At 28.9% G+C, this 16,247-nt stretch overlaps 1 long non-coding RNA gene across 2 annotated transcripts; it reads right to left on the bottom strand.

Annotated features, from left to right (window-relative positions):
- Nucleotides 1-1,514: 1,514 nt before the first annotated feature.
- LOC129974851 (uncharacterized) lies at nucleotides 1,515-14,950 on the bottom strand. 2 transcript variants are annotated; one of them, XR_008784980.1, is made up of 6 exons: nucleotides 14,854-14,950; nucleotides 10,132-10,266; nucleotides 6,558-6,727; nucleotides 5,754-5,928; nucleotides 3,634-3,812; nucleotides 1,515-1,577 (listed from the first exon to the last, which is right to left on the bottom strand). It is a non-coding gene; the product is annotated as an uncharacterized LOC129974851 (long non-coding RNA). The 2 variants fall into 2 exon arrangements; XR_008784981.1 differs by lacking the exon at nucleotides 5,754-5,928.
- Between the last annotated feature and the right edge of the window lie 1,297 nt (nucleotides 14,951-16,247).

Raw genomic sequence — 16,247 nt, 5'->3', positions numbered from 1 at the left:
TCGTATTCATTTAAACTATCTTTTCAAACACAACATCTTTTCAACAATTAAACATCTGTTGCGGACATTAGTCTCATACTCGTTAAATCTGAGGTGCGTACGTGCTTATATGAAAATTTTAAGTGGAAGTTTCTGTTCAAAAGCAGTTCTTTCAATCAGATGAAGCTCATAATATCGGGGATTGCATATTATGTCATGGTATTTTCCTCACAAATTTACCAATAGTAAAGTATTGCTAGTCATGTAATATTACTAACCCATTATAAAGTGAGTCATTAAATTCACTAAACGAAATTAAATCTCTTGTACCATAAAACGTGAGGTATTTAGTTATTTATTTTTTCGCTTATCTTTCGAATATCATGTACATCGAAACGCCTAAACAATTATTTAGCTTCATGATGAGAAATTAAAATTCTCTAAGTGCTCGTATCTGTATCTTCTGTAGAACAGAAACTGTTAGACAAAAGAAAATGTAATAAACCACTTGACGTGTTTCTATATGTGATTGATTTGAAATATTAAATATAAAAAAAAATCTATTTTAGTATTTGTGACAGATTATGATTTTTTTTAATTGCAATATTCTGTTAGGTTATATTCGCATAACTTCAAAGTTTTACACTGCCATCGAAATTTGAACTGAAACCTGTCTTTCCCTATCTATAGATGGCATCACTCTCACCTAAAAAGGCAAAGAACTTGAAAGATGAAATTTAATATACAATTTTATAATCAGAATTTTCGATATATATGAATTTTTTAACCAAATGCATTCATTTGTTGACTGGATGTCATCTTGCTTATTGCCATATATATAATATATATACACGAAGAAGATCAAAACGAAGAAGGTTTTTATCATCTTGCTTTCTAAAATTTGCATATTTCGTAAAATAATAATACCCATTCAAATTTTAATATCAGTAGGGGCAAAAGAGATGTGTTCAATCTGCATACCCTGTTTTCTTCATCATTTAAAGATATAAAAATAATAGGCAATCGTTATTTTGGAAGAGGTAAATTTCAGAAAAATCTGGGTATATTTTTTTTTCAAATCTTGGATTCTAAGAAATAAATACATACATTTTTCCATTACTCCTTTATTTGAGACTCGCCTTAAAATTAATAACAGCAATGACAATACAGCAATAATATTATTGCACTAATTATATATATGTTTCTCGGTTTTTTTAATGCTTAAATGTATATTCTTTTTCCAATTAGTGCAAATTGTGGAAAATGTTCGGTTGTGGATCAGCAGCAGTCTAACTTACTACTAAATATGGAGAAACTCAGGAGAAACCATAAATCCAAAAATTCCAAATTATGAAAAAGGGCATAGGCAAATGTTTGCAATAAAAGAAAACGACCATTTTTAAACAGAATGTCATAGCGAAGATTTATTTTTATGAATGGAACAGTTTTTACAAACACATAAAAAAAGGAATAAAAATTAAAATCTTATAAAAATATACAATGCAAATTTGAGGTATATACATATAGAGAGGATTCATACAATAGACAAGTACATCTAGAAAAGTGCCACTGTTGGTATAAGCATAAAAGATGTGCCTCTGTAATAAATTAAATTTCCTTATTAAAACAAGTTTCATAATATTCAAAAATATACGTTAAACTCTCTCACACGCATATATATATGCAAGCTGTAAAAGGTGTGCTTTTTATATACTTAAATTCGAGGTATTCATTTCAATACATATTTCCAATAAAGTTCATATGCATGCATCATATCTACAAATAACTTAATGATATAGAGTGCAAAAAAAAATCGCTGATAACCTTTAAAATGTTCTAAATAGAATATCGTTTTTTATTTCTTCAGAGCATGTGATTTTACACAAGTACTTTGCGATGAAATTAAATGTTATTTTTGAGTACATGTTTCCTTTTTTGTAAAACAGATTAAAAGTTTGAAAAATAATATAAAATAAAAACAAAAAATTATTTAAAAAGTAGTTTATATATTTTTCTATAAAAATGTTTTTCTAGAAATTTTTTTCATTGACATAAAAGTACTTAATGACGAATATTTTTTTTGAAATTGCGCGAAGTGAAAAGGATTTTATACAAAACTATGAATGTTCTTCTAATGCATTGAAGAAAGGTAAGCAAAACTAATTAACTAAACTAATTATAACCCTCATTCCAATTTTCAGTTCACAAACTTACATCTCTTTTCTTTCAAAGTCAGGTGGGAAACAAATCATAATAGTGCCACACAAAGATTAAAAATTTATGCAAAGGGCACTATCAATCTCATTTATAATTAATTTTCATTTTCACTAAAAGTTAATGAACCTTTACTTCATGTTTATTATTGCGTAATTTGATTATCTCCCGTTTTCTATTCCTCATTCTCTTATAGTTGCTCCACAGGAAACACATTTTTCAATAAAAATATCCATATTCCAATTTTGTCAAATTACTAACATAATCGTGTTTTTTGAGATTAATACTATGATAGAACTTAAACGCATTTTAAAATCATTTTTAATAATTTTATTGGATTATTAAATCGTGTTTTCCTTGAATAAATTAATTAATGTCTAAATCATTCACCTACCGTATTAAGAAAATCTTTACTCAAATAATAAAGGAAATTTATCACTTAATTGATAATTGTCGCAATTATTGAACTATAGTATTTCCATGTCAAACTCTACGATATAATATCACAAATGCCCAGCAAATCGTATTAATGAGACACCTATAGTAAAATTTCAACATTACAAATAAACCCGTCTGATCCAAGTTGAATTCATGAACGAGAAGCAAAAACGACAAAAAAAAAAAAAAAAAAAAAAAAAAAAAAGGGAGAAACTAATAATAGTCTGAAGCCGATTTCAATGTATGTTATTTCATCATATAGTTAGCAAAAATAGAAAAAAATCTCGGAAAGAAATAAAAACACAATCAAGATTCTCCCAAAGATTCATAATGTAACAATAGGTCTTTTTAAAGAATCGAAAAAATTGGAATCGGATTGTACCTCAAACAATTCCTTAGCAATAGAGGTACTTCTCAATGAATAAGTTACTCTCAATGTATCAATAATTATCATTAAACTGAAAATTAAACAGTAAAAAGAAAGAAACTAATACTTTTAATCCTTGGTAGACTCACCAAGTCCTCACAAATCCGAAATTTTTTTAAAAAAAGAGTAAGCCGGCAACTAAGCCAGGTCAATTGAGTTGTATTCAAAAAATTTTATATTTTATATTAACTATCCTAATAATTTCCAACTTCAAAAATATCATCACATGTAATTACATTGTTATAATACAGGAAGCCTCAGGATACGTAATAAGCAAATCCTTGTATTTTGACTGCTAACAACGCCCTAACCGCCCCTTGGATGCAACTACAAAACCGACTTCATTCTCACAACGCAATTGGAAAACAGACATCTTTATTTCGATTCAAATGAAAACGTGTCCAACAAGCATTAGAAAAAGCGCACTTACCGAGTCTACATAGTAACGCGTTCTGAGGATTAAAAAGGGTAATTGAAGGACGTAATTGACGCCTAAAACATTTCAGTTCCCTATTTAGAACAGTGAATTCTTTCATCGATAAATATCAAAATAAGTAATATTGTGATTTATGTACCTGTATTTCATAAAATATTTTTTCCTTCTGTTGATGTTGGGGAAATTCTCGCAGTCTGGGAAAATTCTAATAAAAGCATAGCAGCTTCTAGCCATGCTGCTTCTTCTGGTTGTGTCATTTCCATACATTCACGCCCGGGCAAAATAATGAAAATATCAAATTATTCAACAGAACGAAGGCTAGAGACAAATGAAACGAGTTAAATCTGATATTTAATGATATCATACAAGACATCTGGAAAGTTTATTTATAAATCTAATAAAAATTTTAAAGGCATCTACTAGCAAAATTTCTCATTTTCTCCAATTCAGAACTGTTTCAAATTGGTACGAAAATATTATACTGGCTTTATTTTTCCAATGGATATATTTTAAAAAAAATATTTCTATATTTTTAAATCACTTAAATATTTATTTGCATCACAAAAAAGAATTAAAGTGCATATTATCACAGTTTTGATTTTTTTTTTTTTTTTTTTTTGTTTAAAAGTTGGACTGTAAACATTTGTCACTGCATATGACTCATTGCAACTAAAGGACTGCATAAAATTTTTAATTATTTCAGAAGCACTTTTAAGTTCTGAAACGAAATAAACCAATATTATTCGCGTCGTGTGAATTCTTTTAAAAGGAGAACCGAAGTGAACGGTGATCAGAGAAAGTGTTATTGAATAATTGCGCAAATTATCGCATGAATAATAGTAAAAAGAAATATTCTGTAATGCACATAAAATTGTATATCTGAACATTTCTGTTTTCTAAACACATATTTTTCAACGGTACAATTTAAATTTTACAGCTGTGATGGAAAATCAGAGACACCTAGTGTATGCAATAAAACTAACTTCCCTGATGAATTTTATGTCAGCCTTTATAAAATTTTAACTTTAATTTGAAACAAAAGTTATTAAAATTGAATTAATTATTCAACTTTTACAGAAGCTGACAGAAAGTTTCTGAAATGCATCATACAAACCACTAGAGCAGCTTAAGGAGCTTTAAATATTATGACTAAAATGATTTTCCAAATTTGAAACATTAAATATATTTAGCTGAAGAAGATATTACGAAACCTTAATACATAAATGAATGAATTGAAAAATTCAGAGTTAATTCCAGCATACTAGCTAGTCGCCTAAGTCAGCTGGCTAGCAAGGATGAAAAATTAATAAAATTAAATTTTTATATATCAGAAAAGAATGGCAAGGGAAAAAAATAACGTTATAAGTTTCATTTAAGTATGATTTTTAGTACTTTAATCGAATTTGAATTATAAAATTTACTCTAAGGCCTTGAAAACTTGCATAAGTCTCTCCAATGTTCTCGTGATATTTTGCTGTTGGTCTATTTCCAATGGATGCCGAAAAAAAATTTTTTGATACGTACAGTAAGTTTTGTTGGGTAAAATATTCAATTTCATTAAAAAAGCAAAAACAAGAAGTTTTATTAAATCTCATATCTAAGCACCTTAGAAAATCTCAAATATCATTTTTTTAAATTTCAATATAGTGATAATTTTTTTTTATCTTTACATTAAAATATAAATATTTAGTTAATGCTAAATATTTTAATACTGATTTTTTACAGTATATATGCTTTATATTTCGAAATATAATTTTGCAATTTAAAAATGTGAACATTTGTAATAATTAGATATTAAAATGCATTTTTTAATTAGGATATGAAAGTGGTATTTACATATAAATACGCATAAAATTACATTTTATTAAAGCATCTAAATTGCTTCATAAAAATACAAAGAAAATGGCGTTGTTTATTTGAATAATATCTTCAACTTCTATTAAATAAAAATGTCCGTATCTCAGTTTTTATTTTTGTAAATTAGCGTCTAGTTATATTTAAGTGTTGAAGTTCCAAGCCTAAAATAAATTTATTAATTTAGCAGTTTTTTTAAAGCCTCTCAAGTAAAAAAAAAAAAAAAAAAAAAAAAAAAAAAAATCAGAATTCGACCATTTCTTAGAATTGTAAAAAATATTAACTGAAATACTGCAATTTTTAGTTAAAAATAAATTGAAATTGCATTATATGAATATTTAACTTCTTAATTATAGGTATATTATTAAAAATTTAATAAAAAATTGGAAAATGTTAAATACTTACGCAAGTTTTCACAAAGCCTATAATTTGCCAGTTGAAAAAACGCATTTTTTTCGGAAGACTAAAAAAAATTTACGCAGCTATGCTTTCACATAGCTGTCGTAAAACTGTGCTTGCTGTTGGTATAATATTTTAGATCGTTTCCAGTTATCCTTCGTCTTTTTAATAAATCCTACTCCTAAATAATAAATGAGTTTTTACTAGAAAATAAATTCAAATGAAATATAAAAAAAATCACATGCAACGAAATATTTTCCTCAGCTTTGAAAATATTTATAAGCAATCTTTCATCAGCAGACGCATGGAAAAAATTTTTCAAAAAGTAAAATTCAATACCAAGAAGTAGTAATTAAGAATTGTGAATAATCAACAAAGTAATAAATAGTTAAAAATTCATGAACAAGTGAATATTTTTTTTTCAAATATTGATTTAATTGATGATATTGATTCCTTTAAATTCGGATTAAGTCCTCAACTTTAAAGGTAATAAATGAATAAATAATTATAATGAAAATTTCTCAAATAATGTAAAATAGTCGAGGATTAAAATTTCTGAAATTTTTCAAAATTTATTTATTTATCGATTCAAAATTCCATTTTCACAAAACTTAAAATCTTAAAAAAAAAATTTTTAATAAAAAGGATTAACTAAATATCGTTTGACAGTAAATATTTATTGAATTAAAAAGTTACTTAACCAAACTCTTCATTAATACACAATAAAATATGCAAGTTACAGACACATATGGATAATTAACAATATTTCTTTTCTTTCCAAATATTCAAAACAAAATTTTTTTTTCTTACTTTGAAGACTTGGAAATCTTCCTTCCAGTTCAAGGAATTTTTGTTTTGCCAGAAAATTTTAAAGATCCCTTCGTCTCTATTGACCCATGTCAATAGGTGTTTCAAAGTTTCGTCTTCCAACGAAGGGATAAAAAATTTTTCGAGTAATAAATTTTCTGGCATTGTGGGATCTGTTAGGAATATATAGAAAATATACAAGAATATCCATGGTTTACAGAATCAAAACAAAAACGATAAAAATAAGTGAAATATTAAGCATATATAGAACGATGTAATCTTAATATTTTGAATATAAAAAGATTTTCATACGAAAACTATAGCTGAACTGCATCCAAGATTTATGTAGATACTTTACCATGTATATTATTTCTGATTCTGAAGAATCTAGCTGGGCGGCTATCACCAAGAGTTTGTCGCCAACTCCCTAATTAAGGTGTTATTTCTATTGCCCCTCCCCCGCCCTCTGCATTATAGTTGTTTATCTTGAATACTATCGCTGTTCCGATTTTAATTTTTTGTGCCTCGCTTCATGCTACGTTTGCAAAAATTGTAGCTCTGTCAAATTTTGGTCTCAAGAAATTATCACACAAAAATTGAACGTGCAGTAAAAAAATATATTAAAAAAATGCATTGTCTTGTTTTTTCACTATACTATAGAGAAAAAAAAAAAAAAAAAAAGGAAAAAACCCCGTTATTTTGCAGAACAACAACAACAATAAAAAATCTTAGTTTTTGTCTTGAATGGTTCTCTATAGTGGTTCCCAATTTTAATGGGCAAATATATATATGTGTACAGTTTCAGGTAGTCAATTCAGCTGCTTTTAAAATTTCAGTAAATCAAATATTTTGCTATCTATTGTCAGGTATGAAAATCTCTAAGCTACTGCGCCTGAGCTTGACAGTTCCGATTTCATCAAAAATAGAAGCGAGATGAAAGATGAAGAAAAATAAATTTAATAGAATTACACATAAAGATCAATTTTGAAATAATATAATTTAAAAAGAAACAACACGATTGGAAATCAAATAACCGAAAGAACAGTTAAAAACTTCCTCACTAGCATTTTTCATTATTCTTCAATAGTCTATCTTCCCATAGAATCAGATTATATATAGATTTTATTTTTGACTGCGTTTGTTGTGAGATTTTTCAAAAATGTTTTAAAATAATATTTTTAAAATTCCGGAATAACATAGAAATTAAATTTTTTAATATAATAGAAAAAATATCAGTTAAATATATTTCAAAATTTTAAATCAAATATCAATAATTTTAATATCTCGATGTGAACAGATACAATGCAAATCTCTTTCTAGCTGCAGCATCATTAACTGGTATATTGAAAATTTCCGAGATAAATTTAAATATATATATAATTCTGTGTTCCTGAACAAACAAGGAAGTTATTTATCTGAAATTTAAATATTGGGTTTGACTGAAATTTAACAAATTTTTCAAAACTTGTTATGAACAGATTATTCTTTTTGAAATTCAAATTAAATATCATATCGCAAAATTATTCAATCAAGTTTAAGCTAGAAACATTTACAAGATTATAAATCAGTTTCTTGTAAGAAATATTTAATCAATATTTAGGATATAAGAATATAACATTTAAAGTGTAGAATATTTTCTAGGTTTCGGTAACGCCAATATCAAGTTCAATTATGCAAAATACTGAATTAAAAAAGTATATATTTTTACAAAACATTTACTTTGTAACATAATCCTTAAGTGCTGGCAATTTTGTGGAATCTAAATTTGTTTTGATTGGCAAATTAATATATATAATTTCCAAAGATAAAAATTACGTCTCTCTTGAGCTTAGCGTTCGTATTTGTAAAACCCTTTTCGAGTTCTTAAAAAGAATGGAATTTCTAACTGCTGTTTTAATAGTACAAGAAATCGTTCTACTTTCTTATTTGCAAAATCGTCAGTTGTAGAACTGATTTCATATTAAGGAATAAAGAAATTGTATAGGTAAAGATTGCTTTTTCTGAAAACTCTAAATTGCCATAATAAAATATAAAACAGTAACAATTCCAAAAAAAAAAAAAAAAAAAAAAAAAAAAAAAAAAAAAAAATGCTAAGCAATGTTCCAAAAAAGATTATATAAAGCACAAAATAAGAATAACATTTGTCATAATACATCAGATCATGATAGGAAAGATGTTAAAGTAAGACTTTTAATAGAATGACACACACTGAGCAAAAACACAAAACAGATGTTGACACATAATAAAAAAATTATTGTGCTCGAGCTTTCTTCAATCGCGGAGCTATTCGAGGGAAAAAAAATGCATAGATATGCTCAAAAACCACGTGGCCCAAAGCGTTGAGTAACGAAGCATTATTTGTTTTTGCACAGCTAAATTGTACATATTAATTTTATAAAACATTCAGATAAAATTAAAGTACAAAAAATTAGAAACGAAGATAAGAAATCTCAATTCATATTTAAATGCAATCAGCTCCTGAAAAATTCTTAATGAATAAAGTAAGAATGAATAAAATGTCACTATTGCAAAGGAAAAAGTACGTGGGTAATATTTTCTGCTTCATATGACTGGAGAAAAAATTTGCAACCATCAATTGTAAATTATAACTATGAATTTGTTAAAAATCTCTACAGAGAAATATTTCTTTCAAGATAACAACTTTTGATTAAAAAAAATATTACTGCTGTATAAAGATTATAAATGTACGATCAAATTATTAAATGTTTCTTTAACTGAAAATTCGCATTAAAATAAATGCTAAAAAAAAAGCCATATTAGGCTTGAACATTTTGAAAAGTATAAATAATAGCCACTAGATTAAAAGTTCACAAATAAATTATTAAATAGGCGTCAGTTAATAAATATTGGTTTTCGACTGGAACATATATAAAACAATGAGATTAATCAAATTCGAGAAGCATAAGAGAACGATTGCTCTTATATGTTGACATGCATTTTCCAGAGATGGGATCAAAAATTCCAATTTTATAGGCATGTTGCAATCTGGCATGAATAAATATCCATGGCTTATGAACTTGGTATTTTTAAGAATACACTGGGAAAAGCAATTTTAACATATAGAGTTTACATTTTTCGTGCAAACACTAGAGGCGGAGTTGCAACCTGGCTTACGACATTCATGGTTTTGCCAAAGTCCGCCTTTAATTTTTATGTGGATGGAAGAGAAGTCGGTTTGTGAGAACATTTGGCACGAAGACAATTTCCGTTTTTTAAGATTTTAATTAAAAATTCTGCTATCTATTTATAAATATAAAAATCTTCCAACCATTACGCATGCGCTTGTCTTCGGCAATACTTCCCAAACGGGGATAAAATAGAATATGCACGAGGAAGATAATTTTTTCCTAGATAAAATCATATATAAAAACTTCTCTTCACTTTAGACATACTGCGATTCAGAGATAAGACGAGTATTTTTACGAATAATATAGCTGACACATGGTTGATTAACTATACATGATCTGAATATTCAATATCTATTGGAATATTCGAAAACATTTTTTTAACAAGCTTACATAAATAAACAGCGACATTGGTGACATCCCTTACTTACTGATATTTTTCCAAAATAGTCGTCATATTCTTCCATCTTTATCAACCCAGGACAATAGTTGTCCATTGGTTTTGTTGTCCAGTGAAGGTATTAGAAAATCTTCCAATCAAATTGAAGCAGACGTAGTACAGTTAGCTGTAAAAGTACAGATACAATATATAACTTAAAAGTATCCATCGATAGACATCTTAAAAATAAGAAAATATGCAGGACGGTGCAAGATAAACTGGGGATGGTGTGACATTTATAATACATAAAAGTGCATCCTTGATCTCCAAAAATGTTGTACCTATACTGCGTGCATTGTTTCAATTTCTGTAGAATACAAAGGGAGTGGTATTCCAAAAAGATGTCTCGCATATTTCCAATAAATGTATTATTTCCATCCCCTCAACTTAAAGATTGACCTTGAAAAAAGTAGGAAGGATAATGGCACCTTGGAAATAAAATTTAACGGATATGGCGGGTTTGAAATCTTCTCGGAAGTGGCATTTTTCGTATAATCGTGAAGCAGATTAAAATTTGATTCTATTCTGGTGATTTTCTAAAGTGGAAATGGACATTTTTACATGGCCTTGCAATTTAAAACGCTTAATGCATCGTCTTACAATATTTCTCATTATAATCGGATTCAAGTCGTTTCTCTTAATGTAGCACACATTTTATTGCGATTCATTTTCTGTGGGATTAAATTAGTTTTAAATCACTTATGTTCTTATTATATAATTGGATAGTCAAGAATATATTATCGATGTTTTAGCTAAATTTTTTTCCCTATTTTAATATTTCAACTGTGGGAGGCGCAAATTCATTCAATCAATATCTTCCAAGATTTATTACAAAACAAATTAGGTTACAGACAAAGCTTCAATACTGAATGCGTATTAACATACAAAGTATCTTTTAATCGTATTTAAAAAAGCTTGCTTAAGGGGACAGTTATGTTCTTTTATTTTCTATATTCAGTGTAAAAGTGAGTTGTTGCACGCCTACTTCAGCATTTGCCTAACGATTTTAAGTTCTCACAGAAATGCACGATTATGAATCCAGTAGAAGTACTTAACGATGCTTTCTGGTCCGAGTATTTCCATTTCTCAACCACACAGTTTCTCATGACTGGATTTCTCATGTATGGATAGTCATCTAAGCCGACGTTAGTTCAATTTGCCGAAGTGCTTGACATATGTATGGATCAAAACCCATCTATAGACATTTTAAACTACAATCAGTGGCATGACAGCCCAATGTGGACCAAGACCTACAGTGGCCCATAACAATTATATCCACGTTTGTTGTTTCATCTATGTATAAATGTTTTCGTAAATGGTTAGATAACATTTATGCATAATGGATTAAGAAATATTGAAATTAAGTTAGATATCACTTTTTCCTTTCTTGGATATTCTGGCAGTTTCTTAATAAATCCATGCCTTTGCAATTTCGACTCTTATTGCATCAGAAAAGTGGTTAGTGAAATATTCAGCGAAATTGAATTCATTCGCTATTGAATTATACTGGACCTAGGTTCAATTTAATAAGTTCATGAAATAGAAATGTAGTCTTCCTTTTGAAATAGTCCTTTGAATTTTCGGTTATACAAAAATCCACTTAAAAATAGGAATGATCAAAAACGTTACTTCATGAAATTATATTAAAATATTTATAGGATTTAAAGGAAACAGATAAAACAACTGTCCACTTTCATTATATACCGAATCAACAAATGTTAAATGCCAGCAAGAACATTAAACCGTTTTTGCTCGGAGTCGAAATATGCCTTGCGACAGAATATCCACGAGCTAATGAATTCATGACCTCAGGTGTACACGTATTGAAAATTCAGAAACACACCCTTGTTATAGGACAATTATAGAAGATTTCAGAAATCGGGATATCAAACAGAAACGCAATATCAAACATAGATACTTTAAATTAGAAAAACATTCGATTTCAAAAGTTTGTTAGGAAACGAATCTTGTAAAAATTCGTTATTTAAGCCGGCCTTATTTCCTCATTGTTCACGAGTGTAGCAAGAAGATTTATCAATAGATTTTTTCTTTGCTGTCTAAGTTTTCATTCAACTCATTACTTCCTTCATAATACACCAATAAAATATGCATTAGAAAGCATGCAAATTACTTTGCAAGAAGTTTTATAAATATTGAATTTATTCTTCGGCTATACATCATCAGCCGACACTACCGCTGCTGAAGATTTACGAGTCTCATGATTTAGAAGATCTTAAGATAATTTGCTTAAAATAAAGACCTTTGAAATCTAAAAGCACTTTTCGTTATTTAGTAGACTGAAATCTCACCGATAAAGACACTGGGTCATTTAATCTTAACCATTTTCGTTTTATAATTGATGATGATAATGTCTTGTCCGTGTTACCATGGAAAGGGGGTGCAGTAGCCTCTGAGGGTAAAAACCCCTGAGCACCCGAGGGCAGAAGTCTGACTTCTAGCTCGTATGAAGATGAAATTCGCACATTCGCCTGCACAACCCCCTTTTTACAGGGGGGCACATTCACACACCTCGCAGATATGAAGAATAACCATGCCCGAACCGGGATTCGAACCCGGGACGCCCAGATCATGAGGAAGATGCGCTGCCCCTATGCCAGAACGCCAGTTTCGTTTTATAATTATTTAATAGGATTAAATATTTAGCTTCGGGAATGGGTTGGCTTATTGATTCAATTAAAAATATAAACTAAATGCAATTTTTGTGCCAAGTTGTGGCTGAATAATTTAATTTCAATTTTAAAGGTTAATAAAACATACTACGATGTCTGTATGATTTAGGAGTACGAAGATTAAGGAATTAAAATGCATAAAAGATATTTCAAAGAGCGATCATTGCGCTTCGCAACTGTCTATTAACCTACAAATAGTCTCCATCATGGCAAAATCCTTGCTTATTTCTCGAAAATAATTTACATTGTAATTTATTTATTTTTTTACACACACCGCACGCCATAGTCCAATAGCCATCTTCATCTGCTCTGAAACACCCTAGATAGATTATTATTCTAGAGCCCGAAATGAACTTGCAGTATATATGCGCACTGTATGTAAATATCATGCAGCTTTGAGGCCGAATTCCAATTATACCACGAAAAAGCAAGTACAAGGAACTATGATTGAAATCCGTTTTTAGTAGAATGGAATGTAATATACGTTCGATATTCCACGAGCAACTCTAAAAATAATATTCTCTAACAACTGTAACCATGAATTTCAACCCTCAGCAAGAATACGCATTTTATTTTGATCCTTTGAGAATTCCATTGATATAAACATGGAAAGTACACCCGAGGGATTCAAAAGTTATTCGTTCACACCCGTCTCCCAAATTTCTACTCGAGCCTTTTTTATAAAAAAGACTAACAGGATGCCAGTCCCACATGCATCTTAAGATGCATCGTTGAAGAAGGTTAAACGTGTACACAAATTAAAGTAAAATAACTTGGGGACATAAGATTCTTCAGCGCGCCCATTTCGTATTTATATTAATAAATAAAATTTTCAAAATAAAATTATGCATCTTATTTTGGTCATAAAATGGCAGTCAAGGGTTTATCTTGGATATAGAATAAACAAACATTCTATAATAAATGAAGTACATACACCATAAACGAATCCAATATACGATACGAGAACAAATGTGGTACATTCACACTTTCTATTAAAAAAATAAAAGCTTTCTTGCACTACATCAATAGACAATTCTATACGTCACAAGAAATTCACTTCCTTAAAAAGGACAAATTAGAAATATATAATTGATATCAAATTTGAACAGATATTTAACATTGATTCAATGAATTCAAAACCCAAGTACTTCTTTATACGCCGAGAATTATGGAGATAGAAATAGAAAAGCTGGTGTCGAATCCGATTGCTTCGAAACACTCTAGATGGCTTAAAATTGATGAAAAAAAGATGTCATTTCAGGATACATGCAATCAGTATGAAAACATCATACAAATACGAGACCATATTCCAATAATTTACATTCCACGAAAAAAAAAATTAAGAAATTATGATGAAATACGTTTTATAGTAGAATAAAGTATAATGAAATGTAATGTGATATTTGAAGATATTCGAGTATTATTTATATTTCTAGAAATAATACTCTGCAGCAATTGAAAATACAAATTTTAACAATCAACTAGGATAAATATTTTATTTGCAACATTTTCATCCACACACACACACACACACACACACAAAAAAAAAAAAAAAAAAAAAAAGGAAGTTACACAGGAAATATTTAAAAGATGATCTTGCACGTTTGTCTCCTCTTAATTCTTGTTTTAACATTTTTCTTACTAACAAGTCGCATGTCTCACACACATTTTAAAATATGTAGTGTAAAAATTTAAACTGGTATACAAGTTAACGATGAATAACTTAGCACTCTGAAGAAACTCACGCGTCCCATTTCTTTTTGAAATTAACAAAATTACTAAATATTGAAAATTTTAAAAAATGAAGCATCTAATTCAAGTCTTAAATTCAAAGTCAAAGGTTTAATTCCTATATAGGTTTGAATATCAAACATTCTATAATAAATGCGCATTCTGTATCAAACATACTATTTCTTACAACATAACGAATCGAATATATGGCACGAGAACAAAAGAAGGCACAACTAAAAAATAAATTCCCACTTTTTTTTTTTTTTTTTTTGACAAATTTAAAGCTTTCTTACCACACCAATAGAATTCTGCACATCACAAGAAATTAACTTCTTTCGAAATTGCAATGAAAAACATTTAATTGAAATCACTTTTTCAACACCCTTTGAATAATCATTCAGTCAATTCAAAACTGAAATATCTGAAACAAAAGTACGTAATGAAGAATTTATAGCTCGCGAATGGTCACTAAATACTATTCATTCGTTTCAGTTCCTTCAAAATAAAAATACCTAATTTTTGAGCGATTTTACTTTGTTTCGGTTATTTCAGAATAATTTAGTTCTGGGCGCACTCATTCCGCATTCTGTGCAGTCATCTTTGAATATTAAAGATAGAAGGGACGAAGGAGTTCCTCTTGGGCTTCTTGATTAAACCCCGCACATGGGAATCCACCTTATGAAAATCCCATCCTGTATAAGGATCGGATGTGCGCTGACTTATTCGAAGTCAAAAAGACATCTCAATGGGATAGATTTAAAAATTTGATAGGAATCAATTTGCCATCTCAGGTACTTTCTGCGGCAATTGATCCTGGCCCAGACGACTCTGTTTTACTTTCTTAAAGGTATGCTAGAATAATTAAACTAAATGAAGCATTCAAGATTTTTTTTGTTTCATTGTTTGCATTTGAGGCTTTTTACTTTCTCTAATGCTAAAAATATAAGGGATAAAATATTTAAACCACAAAACATTTCGCAGTCTATATTTTGACCCATCTCCACTTTTCGATCCTCCCTGTGTCAGAAAAATGGATATTATGCCTATCTGTGAACATAATTACAGCAAAGCACTTTGAGCTGTAAAGATGAAATACGGTATATGGAATATATACCAAATGCGAACTTTCTATCGAATCTTGAAAGAAATCCTGAGGAAGGCAGTCTGTCCTATGGTCCATGTACAAGTGAACACAATAATTATACAGCGTAAAGGGCTATATAAATGAAATTTTGTACACAAGGTTTACTATCCTAATTATGGGACCTTATCAAAATTTAAAATCAGTTTCTCAAGGGTTTGATAAACTGTCAGTTTGTACTATCTCATTCTATTAAGCAATAGCTGATGAAAACTATGATTTCAAAATGAACGAAATTCGGCAAGATCTATGATTACAACTATAGTTATAAATGAAATGTTAGTTTCAGCTGTTGGAGAACAGGCTTTTGTAATACATATATTGTTTTTCGGGTAACGGTACATGAACCGCATACCAGAAAGGAATCACGAAAAACAGAAATAGTGGTTAATTTTGTTATTTTTTAAAAACTGTAAATGTAAGTTATTTTTCAGTAAATAGTTTATACTTTTTTTAATATTTGTAAACATTCAATTAATAGTAAAAGTTAATGATACAATTTGGATATTGATGCATGAAAATGTGTTGCGTCAATCTTTCGATTTA

Source organism: Argiope bruennichi, chromosome 7 (genome assembly GCF_947563725.1).
Source record: "Argiope bruennichi chromosome 7, qqArgBrue1.1, whole genome shotgun sequence".
Classification (NCBI taxonomy): Eukaryota; Metazoa; Arthropoda; class Arachnida; order Araneae; family Araneidae; genus Argiope; species Argiope bruennichi.
The sequence above is the reverse complement of the archived record's forward strand: the minus strand, read 5'-3'. Positions and strand labels throughout refer to the sequence as shown.